At 40.6% G+C, this 17,809-nt stretch overlaps 2 protein-coding genes across 10 annotated transcripts in view; one reads left to right on the forward strand and one right to left on the reverse strand.

Moving 5' to 3' along the window:
• Positions 1-17,809, forward strand: part of FHIT (fragile histidine triad diadenosine triphosphatase) — a 531,998-nt gene that overhangs the window by 501,457 nt on the left and 12,732 nt on the right. The window lies entirely within an intron of this gene.
• Positions 5,913-17,809, reverse strand: part of LOC308200301 (uncharacterized protein) — a 234,760-nt gene continuing 222,863 nt past the window's right edge. Inside the window, exon 24 of the mRNA XM_080605805.1 lies at positions 5,913-14,255. The gene's annotated coding sequence lies outside the window, so the exon portion shown is untranslated. The remainder of the gene's footprint in view (positions 14,256-17,809) is intronic.

Below are 17,809 nucleotides of genomic sequence, written 5' to 3' on the forward strand. Positions count from 1 at the left end.
AGTTTTCACTTTTCCAAACCTCGCTGAAAGCTCAGAGGTCTTCCAACACCTGCAGAATTGCACAGTTACCATGATATATTGCGAATGCTTAACACTGATCTAGTGGGTACCTTCTGCTAGCAGGAAGACCTGGAGGGCTGTATGGACTTTCTGGGATCAATCCATTACCCAAAGTTGAGATAATTGATATTTAAGTGTTCAGCTGTCACAAGCACTTGAGCATGGTTTGTGCTGAGGACTGCAGCAGGAATTTTTCCCTTCAGCGTTCCCTGATGGCAATACCAAAGTCCTGTGGATGTGGCTAAATGCAATTCTATTCAATGTTGAAACCAATATCTGTTGATTCTGGGTTTGATCACTTATTTAATTTGGCATCCTTCACCCAAGCTGTCACTGTCAGAACTTCCTTCATGAGCTGAACTAGAGTAACAAGAGACAACTATTTAAAGGAAATAATTTAGACATGAGGGTGTTGATAATGAAGAGTTCAGCTGTGCAACAGTATTACAAACGCTATTGTATTTGTTTACTAATGAATAGAGAGTATTCATCTTAGCAACATGCAGAAAAAAAGAGGAGGAAAAAAGTTTTTTTATTAAATCAACTAAATGACAGAGTGAGCCAGCAGAGACTGTTTTAGTGTTCAGAATGCCAAGTGTGCAGTTCATAACAATGAAATTTACCGTACATTTTCTAAGCATATTTTGACTGTAAATGAGTGAGATAAAAATGCTTAGTTTTTAGGTTGAGATGGACAGCCTTTTTTCTTTTCTTTTTCTTTAAGAACAATGGCATTAATGGCTGGAACTGTAATGCCCCTGTTTTTCAATCTTTAAAAAGTTTGCTTTCATTTTACCTCTAATGGCTCTTTCATATCATTACCAAATGACTGATAGTCATTGCAAGCATTTTAGCAGCTCTCAGATATATTTTTAATTAAATTGTCTGTGAATTGCTTAAGTAGTGAAGGTTGATGAACTATCACTCAGTGCAGCATCACTGCTTCTTAGTGTAGCTGTCACAGGACATTCTTGGTCTTGATTTCTTTAAACACTTTATAGTTCTTTGATTCTGTATCAGATGTTGATTTTGAGCAGTAAGTAAACAGCTCTGGAGAGCTGGATGGGATATTGTAGAAATAGCCCTGAACTGCATTGATGGAAAGAGCCTGGTTTAAAGTGCATGGAGCTTTCTGACATCCTGCGTGCTGCCAGCAGAGGCACAATGGTTGTGGGTTTGTGGAGAATGGGGTCTCTGTGCTCAAGGCTAAAGGACTTGTGTAGCGTACATGTGCATGCTGCTAATGGCATGCCCTACTTTCTAGTGACGATGTCAGCGAGGTCTCTTGAGCTTACTGTCAGCTATGTTACTGGAGCAACATCCAAGGTCACTCCAAGGAAGTGCAGATGTCCCTTAACCACCTGTAGGCTGATGCGTGGCAGCTGTTTGCTTCCAGAAAAGGGGATGAAAAATTAGAGGCCTTAGCCTATAGTTACGTGCCATTATTTTTCCTAAAGCGTTTCTGCAAACACTGCCTTTGCTGTTTTGTGCCTCTGATTCCTACTGCTAAGCCCCTCTTCTGGTGCCAGACCAGTAGAGCATCACTGTGCAAGCATAGGAGAATGTGACTTTTGCACTGCTGTTCTTTGTTAGTTTTAACTGAGACATTGCACATTGGCCTGTCTTAAACTAAACTAGTTCAGTCTGCCCAAAACTGTGGGTAACATCCATGGGAAGTAATGCTGCCAGTTTTCTGGAGTGTTTTAAGAAACTAGTAAATGCTAAAGTAACTAGTTTGTGGTATTTTGTATTCAAAGTGCTGATGACCTAAGGATATGATGTGTACAGGCCAGATTTTGAAAGCTTTTTAGTCTGTCTGAGCAAAACTGTATTTGAGGAGAAGACCTGGGTAAGAATGCAGTGTGGGGTCAGAATTTTACATGGGGGGCTACTATTCTGGTCCCATATGCTGCTGTCTTTTTGTGCTGTACAATACACCTCACTCTCTAAGAATATGGTAGCATATTCTTATTGAAGAAACAATACTGCAATTTTTAGGACAAAAATAAAGGTCTATTATTTGCATTCTTACCGTCTGTCACTGGGAATAGTGAAGAGCACCTTTGTGAGCCCAGCTCTCCTGCTGTCCTGTGCTCTGGATGCTTTGTGTGCTGGTGAAGTTAATGCCAAGTTGCATACAGATGTCAACTGCTGCTGGTTTGTCTCATGGTAGGATGCAGAAGTCCTGTTTCAGATGAATTTTGAATTATTTAGGCTGTTCTCCGTTCATACTTCTCCCTCTATTCCAGTGTCCTCCTAATCTTTTGGCTGTTACCCTGTACCATGTGCTTGTGCTGATGATAGCTTTTTTAAGTCAAAGTACTTTTGATGAAGCAAGAAGAAAATACAGGATTCTGAAATGCATTCTGCTTCACTGTGCATTTGGTGTTACAAACACTGAAAGCAATAGCTATGCTCCCACGTATTAAAAGTACTTGCAAGTGGAAACTGCACACAGCCTTTGCAGTCTAGAGGCTTTGTTAGACTGCAACTGGCCTGTTGTCTGCAGCACACACGCGGGTGCTGACATACAGCTGTATCTGAGCATGTCATTGAGGAGGGCTGCCAGGAACACACACTTTTCTAGGGAGGACCTGTTCCCTTTATATTTCTGACCATCTGGACGCTTGCTTTTCAAGTTTCATCTGTTTACTGAGCCCTTCTACCTGGTGTCAGCTGGCACCCACAGTTTGCTTGTGTCTCTGATCAAAGAAATGTGATATTTTCCCTACGTGCATGGCAGGACGCCTGACCATCTCCTTTGCTTCCTCTGGGGTAGGCGATGGAGTCGAAGGCACTTGTCCCCCCACTGAAGTGCTCTCCAGCAGCTCAGCATGGGAAAAACAGCACCGAGGGAAAGTTCTTCAAAGAGCGTCTGTCTCTCAGCTTTAGAGCATCACCTATCAACCCCGTGCCTGGCTCAGAACAGAAATGAAGCACTGAAAAATTCAGGCATATGCAAACTTGTGCATCTTTGAAGAATACAGCCATTTGAGTGTGAGTTTAGCTTCAGTAAAGGTTGTCTTCAGCTGATGGGTCAGACCACTCCCTACTTCAGAAGGGTGACAGCTTGTGCTTAAATGGATTAGCAGCTATCCATATCCTCTTGTTAGCACTGCAATTACAAATTAGTATAACATAAAAGCTTGGTATAATTGTGCAGGAAATGAAAAATATCTCTTTATGTTGCACATTTCACAGTCACATTAGACTCACAGAGCATTGTGGCAATGATTACTTTTTGCTGAGGGGTAGAGAAAAAGATAAATGACTTCTAAATCACCACATGACTCAGCCTGGAAGCTCTGAGTTTATTTGTAAGACATTTATCTCCTTGTATACTCACCAGGAAAAAAAAATTATCGTTTAATTAATAAATTTAATAGCCTGAGGTATTCTGATCAATAAAAAATAGTATGAGAGAATAGGGCCTGATGCAATGAAATATTGAGTTGTCTGCAGACAAACCGATGATTTTCTTTAAAACCATTCATGCTCCTGCCTAGTTAGTTAGGGGAAGCTGTGTGGCAGGATGCATTGCTGTGCTGAAATACAAACCAATAGGCTATCCTGAACAACAACAAAAAATGAAGCAGCTCCTTGTGCCTTGGAACAATTTCCCCTTTGTTTTCTCTGTGTGACCTTTCGAGCTTTTTTTTTTTTTCCTCCTGCTGGCTCTGAGATGCTGAACTTGCTTCCACTGAAGCCAATGAGTGTTTTTCCACTGAATGCAGCAGACCCCGGCTGGGTCGAATTCTGCTGCTGATAGGGTCTGACTCACTGCCTTTCCCTGTTGTGACATTAGATCAAAGCCTCGTTCCAGCTCTGCAAATCCGGAGTTACCGCACCGGCTCCAGGGGTTATCCCGGATAATGCAGAGCAGCCAACAGCAAGATGTGCCCCCGTCTCCTGTTACCAGTGGCTCAAATGCATGCAGTGGTGGCTGCCTGGCAGCATGGGGCTGTTTGCTTTATCCACAGCTCTGCGCTGAGCCCCATCATGATTTCGTTCTTTGCTGAGACAGCCAGGGGCTGCTCTAATGCAGAAGTGGTTGCTGAGGGATGTATGCAAATACATATTTTTTTTTTTTAATTCAAGCTGTATTACAAATAAGTCCTTAAAGAAAAGGCCTATGGATATTGCAAGAGGATACTGCCTTTGTTGACAGGCAGAAACAACAGGAATCTTCATCTTATTTTGTGCGGTAGGCAGAAATGGAAACAACATATCTCTTGCAGATAAATGCATCTAATTAGCTCCACGTGTCACTTCTGACATCAATGTTAAGTGGCGTGTAGAGTTTCAATTTGAATATGCTTTTGAAACAGTCTGTTAGAAGAAACGGTGCTGCAGACACTATGAATTGATTGAGTTGATTCTACTCAATTCATTTCCTTCATTGGACTTTCCAGACCCTTCTTACAGTTGTCCTCCCATCATTCTTCCTTGCCTGCCATTCTGTTTTTCTTTTCTGATTTCATGGCAGGATATGGTAAAGTTTACTACAAAACACTTTCTGTTACAGTCACTGTAACGGTGTCCGTGCTCTCTGGCCTTCCATGCTCTCTGGCCATGGTTTGTCCTTACAGATTAGTCAGCTATGGTGCCAGCAAGCTGTGGAAATATATTAATTAGGATATTTGAGAAAAGAAGCTGAAAATCAACATATAGCAAACAAATTGAAGAGTTGCACAAAACAAGCTTAATCAAAATATCTGGGAAAACAAGTCCTAGAGAGGATAGGAAGGTAAAATCTTGTATTGCAGCAAATCATTCCTCTTTTTTGGAAAGACAAGGTTGTTGCCAACATAGTGTTGCTGAGGTGGTGTTGATGGTAACAATATATTGCTGAGTTTTTGACAAAACACTTGTAGAGCTGGCATGGCAGAAGCTAAGGATTATATTCATTTGGTTAATGTTATGTGGAGAGAAAGCACACCCACAGCCTTTGCTCTACCTTGGCAGGTCATGAGTAAAAGCACTCTGGGGCCTTCTCCAGGTTTTGAGCATGGGCTAGGTTAGGGCTCAGACCATTCCTGGATTAGGTATTGCCTTCGGTTGTGTTAGGTGCTGTGAGGCACTTGGTTGGGCAACAGACCAAGTGAAAAAGAGAGAACGTAATGGAGGATGGAAAAGCACAAAGGAGGGGAAGGATGGACAGGATGGTGGTAACTCCTTCAGTAGCAGCAAACAACAGTTCTGCCAAGTATCTTGGGCTCAGTATGGCTGTGACTGAAACTGAGTACCTGGAACAAAATGGAGCCCTTTCCACACTTTCACTGGAGCCTATTCCACCCTTTTTGTTCCTGCTGTGTCTCACTTTTGAAGCTCCAAAGTAAGACAGAAGTATTAGAATATCTATTACTCCTTTTATTATTATTTTCACCAATTCAATGTAATGGCTGATGTGCTAGTTATCATCTATTCTTACTTTATTGTGTTAATTGTGATTCTGAGTTTACAAAGCGACCTTGTTTGGATGAATGCAGGCTCCTCCCTTTCTGCACTGTTTTTATCAACAAAGATCATTACAGGTTTTCAGGCTATTGTGTGAAACCTCACATTTTTCATGCTGAGTTACAATTACAGAAGACCTGCAGACCCCAATTATCACAGTGAGGCAGGGGACAGTGCTAGTGGATAAGAATGATACTTAGGAGCAAACACTGCAAGATGTGGTCCTCCCTAGCTAGGTTGCTTTTCACCCTTTAAGTGCCATGCACGTTTTCTGGGTTGAGGCACAAGAGTACTGAAAATAATACCAAAAGTTCAGTAGACATAATTGAAAAATGGCAGTGGAAAATTACAACAGTAAATTTCTGAAGATGCATCAGGAGATGCCAAGTAGATGCACCAGGAGATGCCAAGAATGAAGGAAAAACATCTTCCTAAAATTTGTCAAATGTTCAGTTTTGAGCCAGAAGATAACATTTTCATCTAGAATTTCAACTGATTTGTCATAATTATTTCCCTGGTTTTAATCTGGCTCTGCATAGTTTTCTGACTCATGCTATGACTTAATCTCTCTTCCTGTACTGTGCTCTCTGCCATAATATGTGAGCATCCAGACATCTTCACTCTCTTTAATTAAAGCAAGAGTTCTTACCCTCAAACATGGACAATGAGTAACACAGCTAGCTATTCTCGTCATGCTCAGTCTTTTTTAAGTTGTGTCCACTGGTATTAAGTGCAATCCCATTTTAGCATTTAAATGAGTGATCAGCTTAAGTGAGTTCAAATAGATCTTGCACGTACAGTCAGTGTTGAGAGAGAGCTTAAATGTCTTTCTGAATTTGGACATGGCAGTTACAGATTTACTGACAAAATTGTTGCTATCTACAAAATGTGCTTTTTTTTCCTAGGATCTCATTAGAGGAATTGAGGATAATGGCCTTTTCCTACTGGTACTAAAATCAACGCAAAATCTGTGTTCATGTGATAAGCAAAGGCTTAGTGTAGCATGCTGGTAAAAACTATTTTGTTTTACTTAGCTAATTTTCAGCATTTCTGTCTCTTTATTAAAAAATCAATTCAGAATATTTCACAATTTTCAGCCATGAACTTGGATAAATATTTTTTTGCAATAAAATTATCCAAGTTTTTACTGATGCCCCAAAAATCTCAGCTGAGGTGGAATGATGGAAGCCCTTGACTTGTTCCATGTCAGATGATCTATAACACAATATTTATAGCTTTCCTAGTCTTCTCAGGGCTATCTCCTGAAATGTCCCCAGGTGCTTGGCACTGTCATCTAGAGCCCAACTGTTTTGTTTTTTTTTTTTAATAAAGATAGCAGTGCCAGTAAAGTGTGATAGGAGGTAGCAATTTGGTGCCCTGTGGGTTCAGTTGATCCATAAGACATCTGGTAGCCTTACAAGTGCTTTCCTGGAAGCGGGTCTGTCCTGCCTGGGCCCTGGTGTTGCGATAAGGTGCAGAGAGGTCTGTAGGGTGCACCAGCCTGGGGTGAGCACCAGGCAAAGGTCTGGCCCTGGCCAGTTCCCAAGGGAAAAAAAGTGCCCGCTAGATGTAAAGAATTTTTCTCCAGCCTGGTGAGTGGACTGAAGCCATGATAAGAAATGAATATATTACAAACATCATAGGTGGAATTGGACCTGAAACAGGCTTTTGGAATAAGGAAAAAAAAAGTGCTATAAAAAGCAAATGCTAGTTAAAAAAAATAAACTAAAACAAAACCCCAAGTGTAAAACATTACAATATGTAGTATTCTCTGTGAGCAGGTGAAGTATTAGAAAGAAATGGCGTGAAGAGGAAAAACTCATTCTGTCTAGCAATGTTAGTTTACAATGTTAGCTAAATTAAGCAGTTATTGATTATTAATAAATATTCTTTTCTTAGTGGCTTATTTAATTTTTTTAAGCTTTCAGAATTCACTATGGGGTGCCCTCAGTTTGAGTGGCAATAGTGAAAGATTTATGCTCTGTAGCATGCTGGCTGTGCTGCCAGCAAAGTAAACAGCACTTAGAAGATTTGGGCATGCAGTTTCATTTAATGAGAACATCATCTTTCAGGGCACGGATTTGTTCATGTAACGAAATAGGCCATGCATATTCCTATTTGTTATAAAAATTAATATACAAAATAAACTGTTTATGTAGCTATATGGACAAGTAATATTATGTCTGCATCCCTATCTATATAACTTCATCATAACATTACTTAGTAGCTCAGAAGTGACAGTGAAGTTCTATGGCATCATGTGGGTGTTTCAGATGGGGAAGAAAATGCAACAGTCCCGAAGTGAAAAGGACCCATGTACCATATCGCTGTGTCTTTTTACTGTTAACGCTCTCCTCCACAGTGAGCACTAGATGATATGCATGGCACACAATGCCTACTTCTAAACTGAGGTTAAAATCAGTAAGGAATAGAACGTAAGAATTTGTACTGTGTGGTATTTGATGATAAAATTAAATTGGATGCTTGTAAGAAAAACAGCTATGCCATATTGCTGCGTGGATGCTGTTATCTACATGTGTGTTCATTTTTCTTAATGCTAAAATAATGCTGCAAACATACAGTGAAAAGGAAAATAACGTCAGATCTATAATCTGTTTGAAAATGCTGCTCCTTTTACCACAACCGTGGCACAAAGGAAGAGCTTCCTCACCATGTGTTCCTGTTAAAGCAAGAATATTAAATGACATTGTGTCTCTTTATACAAACCACAGACAAAACTAGGGAAAGCAGAAGGAGAGAGTCATGAGGTCCAGCTGTTGCCCTGCTCTGCAGACGTTTTGAGGCTGGCCACTGGTTTCTCTGTCTTAGAGAATTTTGATAACTCTGAGTTCATGCAGTTAGATATCTTATTCTACCCCTGCTGCATAATGCACCCAGAATTATATGAAGCTGTTCTTTATTTTACAGTGATTAATTGCATTGCTGTAATTGTATGTTGGCCAGTATGAGTGTATTCTCATTTTCTTCCAGGATTATCAATTAACTATCACATTTTCCAAGACTTTTAAGTTCAGATAGTTTAGAAATATTTAGTTTTCTTAATACAAAACATTAAAACATTCTTTAAAAGTTCTAGTGATGGAAAATGTAAAACAATTTTGAAATGTGTTGGTTGTGAGTTCCTTTTGGTTTTGGGGTACTGCATAACAGATCATTTCCAAGCAATTATTATGTGAAAAATGTTGGACTTTCTTAGTTCATACATATATCGAAGATGCAAAGCCAGTACAAAAATAATTGTAATTGGTTTGAGATAGCAGGAAATGATTTTCCTTCATTTGTAGAATCAAAAAAAAAAAGGTATCTCAGCTATTGAATTTGGGAAAGGATTGCATATTTCAGTACTGCAGTTACTCATGTGTGAAATACAGAAAAATGTTAATTGAGGTAGGCTTGTGAAGTGAAATTAGTTGCAAGTGGACTGTAGATGAGCAAAGGGATTCTTAGGATGTTGCACCTCAGCCATACTTCGAGGTTAATTCATTAAAGATAATTGGAATGTTAAATAGTTTCCTATAAGGAATTGCTGCTACAGTGGTCTGACACTTTCAGTCTGATTGAATCAAATGCTAATTACTAATATTCAGATTTATGCTATGCTTATTTACGTACTGGCTGCTCTGATTACTTCCTTGACTGCTGGTAATCTTTTCTGTCAAGGGTAACAGCCCTTCAGTCACCCGAAAATAAGGCCTTGAATGAGAGGAATTTCAGCAAGAGGAACTGCCTGTTCCTGTCCTTGTCTCCATATCTATTAAGTCTGTGTTAAAAATAGGAGTGGTTGAGTAGTGTCTCAGTGTTTCATAGCTGATTAAATACCTGCCAATTACTTGGGAGTAAATGCAACATCAGCATGGTTCTTTGAGTGGGCTTGACAACATTTATGTACCACTGCATTTGATGTTCAAGCAAATGGGCTTTTACCACAGATGGAATATCAGTGGGTTTGCAGCCTAAATACCCAAATTGTGGTCTAAGCACCTTTGGGATGCAAACGTGGCTTGTTGGGCTCCAGTCCATAAGACGGATCCACGCTCCTGTGGTTTTGCAGTTGGGTTTGGTGGGATGTGATGTTCCTGCCCTTATCCAGGACAAAGGAAAACCAGCAAAGGAAACAACTCAGCGTAAGTTCCCCATTGTAAAGGCAGAATACCAAAGTGAATTGGACAGAAGTGAGAAGAAATGTTTTATGTCAGAAAGCCAAATAAAAATCCATAGCCTGTTACAGATTTCTTTTGCTTTCCTTTATTTATTACTGTGACATAAGTGTTCTCTGCATCTATTTACTCTTACTCAGGGTCTCAGGCTTGCATATTTCATATGCCCAGATGGCCTGCATCACTTTGTGAGGGATGATCTTTCTGTGCTGGAAAGGTGTGCGTGCCAGGTCCCATCCACGTTATCACTTATTTATTGCCTCCCTGGTGGCATGCTGTCGCCAACAGGCGTATAATTAGAATAGCTGAGGCTGGAGACCTGTGGAAAGTCTGAGTACTTTTGTAATTGGCCAGTAAATGCTGTAGGTTGTGCTTGAATCCTCTGCAATTTCTGCTGTTGGAAGCTCAAGTTTCTTCTTCCACTGACATTTATCTTTTATAAGTAGATGGAAATCCTTCCATTTTGGATCTGTTCTCATTTGTGTTGCCTTATTTGAGAACTTGTTATTATAAACAACCTGTTCTTGCTTTTACGGAAACCTCCAGTCATTTAAACAGAATAGCAACTCCTCTTGTGCTCCCGCCCTGTACAAAAAGATAAAGAGAAGTGAAAAGTAAGAATAGGAGAAAAATGTTATCAGAAACAGCTAAGCCAACAGCATAATCTGCAAGTTCTGTGTGTACAGTTATGATATCTGAAACATAATTATCAAGCTTAAGTTAATTAGACTAATGCTTAGAAAATCTGGCATGGCAGATTGTGGTAAGTAATTATATATACCGATTAAAAGATGTAATACACAGTGAGCAAAGGCAAAGGAAAACTCCATTTGATACAGCCAGTGAACATAGACAATTAAGAAGTCAAGTAGATGAGCACTGACAAAGATACTGAACTTTGTAGAAGATGATGGGCAAGATGCTGGTTTTCCAGTGGAACAGATTTTACACAGTATCAGTCAAATACTTTGTTTTAGGAAAACCCATGCTCCTGTTTCCTAACTGAAATATGCGAAGGGGCCACTTACTTTTTGCATTAGGATTAGCTGACATGACTACAAGGTTATGTGCAAACAAGAAAGTGACATTAGAGTACTAGTTTACATATATATAGAGGTCGTGTAAATGGCTTTTCTTAAAAGCAATTCACAAGATGTCATATAAGAAATAAAGCCGTGGAGACAGTGTCTTCTGCAATTAAATGTAATGTAATAATGCTTACAGGTCTGAATGAGGAGAGCTCGTGCACCTTTCTGCACCTCAGTACATGCACAGACTGAGCCCTGGAAACAAACTGAGAACACGATCTTTTTGTGAATCTTGTTTAAGGCTAGTTAAAAGAAATAAAAGACGAGAGGAAAAAATGTATCAGGAGACCTTGTAGAGAAATTTTGCTATCAAGGTACCCTACTCTGACTTTAAGTTGACTTTATTTAAATGAATAAAATGATTTTGCCAGTCCACAACAGTATGACAATACAACATAGTTCCCAGTCAACCTCCTCCTCAAGAGTAGGTAGGAAACCTGCAAATTCCCAATTCGGCAAACTGAGATGATGCAAACGCAGACTAGATCTGTTCTCACAGCATTTAATTCCCAAGTACTTGAGCTGAGCTTCTGGAATAATGTACAACCTCTTCTCAATGGAGCCATGTGCTTTATTCATATCAGCTGGAAATTGCTTTCATTTCTGTTGATCTCGTTTCCTAAGGCATGAACAAACTGAAATGAAAGCAAATAAAATTGCTTTCTCTGGAAACTGGGAAGGTTTCGGTTGCTTTTCCTATCTTCATACCCTTTCTACCCTCCACCCCTGCTATGTTTGTGATCTCCCCATCTGTGAGGTGTGGGATTTTCTATACCCTTGAAGCATGTCCTCCAAGTTACGGTGAGAAGGCCTGGGACTGGCTGCCAGCGTAACGTTACAGGAGCAGAACTGGCACAAAATGCTGCAAAGTTCCAGTGAGTTTTCCAGATGAATATTTCTAAAATGTGTGCGCTCAAAGGTTTGAATATGAACTCTGTCCAAAAGCAATGATACTGAAATCTGCACAACAATTAATATTTAATATGTAAATTATATCGGGACAGGAATTCTATATAGAAACATGGGGGTGTCTGGGAAGATGTAGCATGGGCTATGGCAACTGACTTTTTCTAGTTGATTTTCAGAGTATTTTCATCATATAGACCTTCCTGCTAGTGGAAGCTATCAGCCTTAACTGCACCATGCATCCAGCTAAAATTAATTATACCCAAATTCACAGTCCCTTCGCTGAAATCTATTGCAGAAGATTATATTCCTAGGCTATGATACTATCCCTGCTTTTCAGTGTGGGTACGACTGTGGTTTTACTCCCCAGAAAAAGAATTTGAACAGAAGGCCAACACTGCAGCTTAGAAGAGGAGCAAATATATTCCTCCTTCTCAAAAGTGAAGGCAGCCTGTGCCACTCCACCCCCTGAAGAAGCCACTGCTCTCCCAGTCTGAGCTTCACCAAAAAAAATAAGGGCTCTGTGTCGCCCCTGTTTTGGGCCCTTGTCTGTGACTTTGTTCTCATTTGATTTTGTGTGGAAGTTGAGGTTCATCTTGAGGAATGAAGGAGCATGCTTGAACAATATCAAGTTGTTCCTAGTTCTCCTTCCCCTTCCCTTGTCAGGGTCTTCCCACCAGTACAAGGCAGCATGGGGACCTCTCGCACAGCTCACAGCCTCTGCATCCATCTCTCGCAAAAGGGAGTCTTAGATCATATTCTGTTATGGATAGCTTACCTTTCTGATGATTTTACAATAAGAAAAAATAAACTGGGCAAAAGCCTATATGATGTCTCTGAAGAGAACATCCTATTTAAATTCAATGGCAAAAACTGATTAGCAAAACTGGAAGAGGCTAATGACCGTCTGAAATCTCCAATTCCGCTCCTGTGTCTGGGTCTGGTGCTGTATACTACCATTATAACATCAAGAAAGCATAAACCTCCACAAGTATTCTAGATGTTGAAGAAGCATATTTTTCTTCGCTGCTACTTTAAGAGATGAATTTTCAGACTCTAGGGCATTTGCCCTTGACAAAGCTTGTCTGGTTCGTATGCCACTAGGTCAGTGGAATATCAATAGATTCTTAATGCAGTCTGTCTTTTAGAGTTTCTTTCATTTCTCAGAGCAAGAGTAAATGTCATTCCTATTGGCAGGTTATAATGGGAACATTGAGATACTAATTTTGAAAAAAAATATACACAGCTGTTAAATAGTCTTGGTCTCCATCTTGTGTGTCCTCTGTCTGTAGCAATTACAAGGTTAGATATCCCTTAAGATGCCAGAAAAGGTCATTTTGTTGTCTTTTCTACCCCATGCCTCAGTGAAATATTCATGGTACAGCTCAGGTATTGGGATTGGGTTTAATGTTTCGTTGCCTTGCCATCTGTTTTGTTCTTGCAGTTGATGTTGCTTTTTTCCCTTGGCGGGGGGTGAGGAAGCACGGAGGCTGCGGTGAGGGATGCTGGCACGCGGGTCCAGACCTGGTATAAAAGATGAGCACTGAATCTGCAGTAACAGCGTAGATCCTCTGATCAGTTATTTTCTTTTTAACATCAAAAGTCTTTGTGGTGAAAATCTGCTATTATGCATGTAGATCATCAGTGGTAGACAGCCTCTGTGTTTCCTCAAAGGCTATGAAGCTGCATTAAAGTAAGCTTTTATATTTTATGCAAAGTTCACTCATATAACTTAGCCCAGGCATTGAAATAAGCTCCTCACTGAGACAAATGGCATTATCAAATTCCAGGGACACATTCAGCTGAATTTTCCAGGGTATTGTGGTGGCTTGGTGGCAAAGGACAGCACTAAGAAAGGCTACACCTACAAGGTGATGCAGAGCACCGTGATGGTTTTGTCTCAGGTGCCCGAGTGCCTTGATCACAGCCAGCCCCAACCACCCAGCTGGTGGTGGCATCCCTCCATCTGCCACGGGACCTGGGGACAACCACAGGGTCACAGACCTGACAGAGCTTGTAGGGCTCACAGGAGGGTCGGGGTGGCTTTCTCATATGTAAGTTTTATGCTCCTTTGTGATTTTATTTTTACTATATCTATGGTGTTTGCCCCCCTAATACTTCGCAAGGATTTTTTTCAGATCCTTTTTGATCATCTTGTTCTTTTTTTTGCTATTTCCCTCTTATTGCTGTTGATTTAAATGTCATGACATTTTAAACATGACTTATTATAACAAAACAGTATATAAAACAATATGCGGCATAATAAATGCAGCCATATTTTTCTGAGTGAATGTTAAATGAGAGCAATTTATTCCTCAACCTATTTTAGTACCTGCTTACTGGATGGTATTGGCCACGTAAATCCTGGGGAGGCCATCTCAGAGGCAAGGTAGCTTTGCATGTGGAAGGCTGGAAGCTAAAGAAGTACCTGGGGGATGGTTGGAAGAATGGATCATCCTGAGGATGTAGCTGTGATCCCATCAGTGATGTGATCCCATCAGGGAAAGCAGACAGGACAGTCCTGGAGAAGTCTGTTGGGGGCGAGAGGTCCCCTGAGATAGTGGTCCTGGAAGCACAGAGAAGAGCAGGCTTTGAAACCGCATGGGGTTTTCTTCCAGCATGCAGCATGTGTCATTTCTGACATTTGAAATCTTAAAATATTCTTATCGTTGGCAGAGAGAGTGACTCAGAATATAAGTTACTCCAAGACACATTAAGTGAATGTTTTCTTAATTTCAGAAGAGTTCAGGGGGTAGGGAGGCAGGGGGAGTTTGTTTAATAGGAGCTGTTTAGTTGGCGTATGCTTATTCCCCAAAAGAGAAGAAAGCTGCTCTTTGCTCTGGTCATTGCAGGCTCTTCCCAGAGGTGTGGTGAGGAGGGAAGATCTCCCCAGGAGTTTGGGCACGCTTGTGTCCCCCCAGCATGCTGAACCAGCTCTGTGCTGATACCGTGAGACCTGCAGCTGATTTTCTTTGTGCTGGTGAAAAAGAATACATAGCAAACAAACTGAATCAACCATCCTAATACAAATGTGTCTTCCTTGGCATGTCATGAATCTTGAGTGTGCCTAGGGTAGGGTAAATATTTGTCTGAAGTTAAGAAGATTAGCGGGGTAAGTTCTGACTTTGAGACTCCCTGTGCTGAGAGCCAGAATCCATCAGCCTGATACGGGCACCCCAACGTTATCTCTGCTACCAGGGTGGGACCGACACATTGCTCTGTGGCTCTGACCTTTGGGGAAAATGCTTTCAGTCAAGTAATACATGCACCTGCATGAAATTTTTGAATCACTGGCTCCATACTTGATTAAAGTGCTTTTTCTTGATTAAAAATAGCCTTTTTCCAAATGAGTGATGTTGCGTGGCAGGCTGTGCACACAGTATAACGCTTCCTCCAGCATTATCACGTTGATGACATTGCCATTTCTTACTCAGGACTATGCAACACACCTCCCTCATGTAGGCAGTTCTCACTAGGAAATGCCTTTAGCAAGTTCCCCGCATCCCTCCATTTAGTCTTCCCAGGTGAGGGAACCTGCAGAGGTGCTTGTAACATTATCTGTTAACTGAGAGGATAATGGGCAACTTTGTCTACTTTAAAGCATGGCGGAAAATGTATCCAAACATGTTTATAGATTCTTGCTTGGATTTCTATCAGACCGTAAATAGCAGTTTTCCAAGTTTTTGGCAGAACTTCATATGCTAGTAGATATTCCTTCAAGCATCTCCTTTGTAACATGCTCACTTTCCAAGAATTTTATCTCCGTTGGAGCCAAACTGGAAGTCTGTCAAGGTTTGAGCTCTTCCGAGTGCAATCTACATATTTCACTGATCGGTGGATGTGTTTTCTATATAACCATCATTCTGTTTATGGTCTTGTCTTGTATTCTTTCAAAAGCAAATTGCTTAGGATACCTATTGTATTTATTTTTTTATTTTTATATGCAGAGTTGTTAGAAACTAGTTTTTGCAGTTTTTATTTTAGCAAAGCACTTAAACAATATGCTTAGGAGTTTTTACTTAACCTTTGTGTGTTTCCACAGAATTTTACATTTAAGTGCTTTGCTAAAAAGGGTGCAGTTACTTGTGTCCATGTTGAAGTATGAGGTTCAAGTCTTTCCCCAAAGCGTGACAATAAAACTGAAAAAATATTTGCAATTTGAAAAAATATTATGAAAGACTCAATGGGAAGAAAAAATTAAACACCCTCTTTAACATACAGCTTTGATAGACTGAGTTTTCCACAGAAATGTGTTCTTTGTAGGGATAATACCAGTAGTTGTGGTAGCAATATATTGAACAAAAGTGGTGAAAAAATTGGCAAAGGATTATTTTTTTTTCCAGTAGCTAGTTTTAAAAATTGTCATCTACATTACAGGTAATTTGGATTTCCTCTCTCTCTCATTAAATAATGAGGATTTAATGCAGCAAGTAAAAAATACCACAATCAGGTATTTGTTTCATGGAGATATTGATATAAAATAGAATCCCAAGCAAAGTCAGCAAATGAGGAAGTAATAGGATGTGTTTTTTTCTGCTGTGTTTACTGTAAATTAAAGCAATTAAATTACAGCAGTCTTGTAGCGGTAATTAAGTATGGAGGCAGGCCCAGAGATGCAGAAAGCTCTGAAGTGCCTGGGCTGCTCAGTCGGGGAATGGGAACTGTGGCAAGGGCAGCTTAGAAACAGGGCCTGATTTGGTAGTGGGTGCTGAGGGGCAGCCAGGGCTCTCACGTAGCATTAACACAATATTTTGTGGGTCATCTCATGTTTGAGGGTGAATGTGTTATGTTTGTTCTCTGCCTGTTTTTGCCCTTTCTGAGACCCTGCCTGGAGCAGGTGCATGGGGAGATACCCAGGTGGAGCATGCCCAGGGCTGGGAGCTCCTGTGACTTACCCACAGGTAGGTAAAATAGGATTTAGGGCCAATTGTGTTCAAGAAATGACACACAGCAATCACAGCGTACCTGAGAAGCTGCTTTGTGAAACCACTGCCTGTCATTCTTTTGTTTTACGTTGTTAGTTCAGACAAGACTCAAAGCACGACAAGAGGCACAGAGGAGGCTGCCCGTGAAAAAGCTTACACTTCCTTTAGGCAGACAGCAGAGGCTGAGGAAAAGGGTAGAGTGTAGCAGGAGGTACACATGATAGCAGTAAATGTCACAGTTAATTACATTATGGGGAGGGGTGAAAATGAAGCCTTACTAGGAGGATGTAAGCTAAATAAAAAAAAAAAAATGAGGGGAGAAGGACAAGTCCAAGGAGAAAAGGGTGAAGAAGGCAAATGAGAAATTAATGTAGAGGTAGCATGCGAGGAAGTCAGTACCAGGACTAGGAGGTCCTTAGTATCACCAAATAGCTGAGGAGGTATAGCCAGCTCAGTCCTACAGGTTTTTTCCTCTGGTAAGATGCCCAGGATCAAGCCCCACTGCAGCTGCTTGCTGCAGCATGAGAAAAGGGACAGGGATGTGCGGTGGTGGTGTTCTCATCACGCAGCTCTGAGACCACAAGGGAGCTGGAGGACAAGGTGTGTACAGCAGTTTTTGTCACCAGTTTTTTCACCAGTCTCTGGAAATGGGTTGCCACAGAAGAGATGAAACTTCTATCCTCATCACGGTTCACGTATTAATCCAGTGCCGAAATATTACTCTGCAGATTTCACCGAAGTGGGGGAGGTTAGTGGGGAAAAATAACTAAGTAACCTGAGGTATATTTGTAATAACAAACAATACCAGCTAGGTAATGCCTAACATCTGATCCAAACGACTAGCAAAGATTGGTGTGTTTTGTTTTTCCTGCTGGTTTTGACAATGTTATATTGTGTAATTGATGAAGCAGTTGAGTTTTGTTGTATTGCAGTAGTTTGGTGTAATTACTCTCCACCACTATGATTTTTCTTTTAGTTATGTGTATCAGAGGATAGTAAACCCTTAAGTATCAACAGTAAATATTCATTGAGACTGACAATGTTAATTAGCATAAGAGCTTTTTTTTACAATACTTCTAGCTAGTGCTCTATGTTAACACCAGCAGAAAAGCCACCTATGTTATGGCATAAGTAGAATAAACCATAATATAGATGTCATTTCAAGCAACAGTCAGTCCTGGACCTGGGTTCACAA

Source organism: Anser brachyrhynchus, assembly GCF_964034855.1.
Source record: "Anser brachyrhynchus genome assembly, chromosome: 10".
Classification (NCBI taxonomy): Eukaryota; Metazoa; Chordata; class Aves; order Anseriformes; family Anatidae; genus Anser; species Anser brachyrhynchus.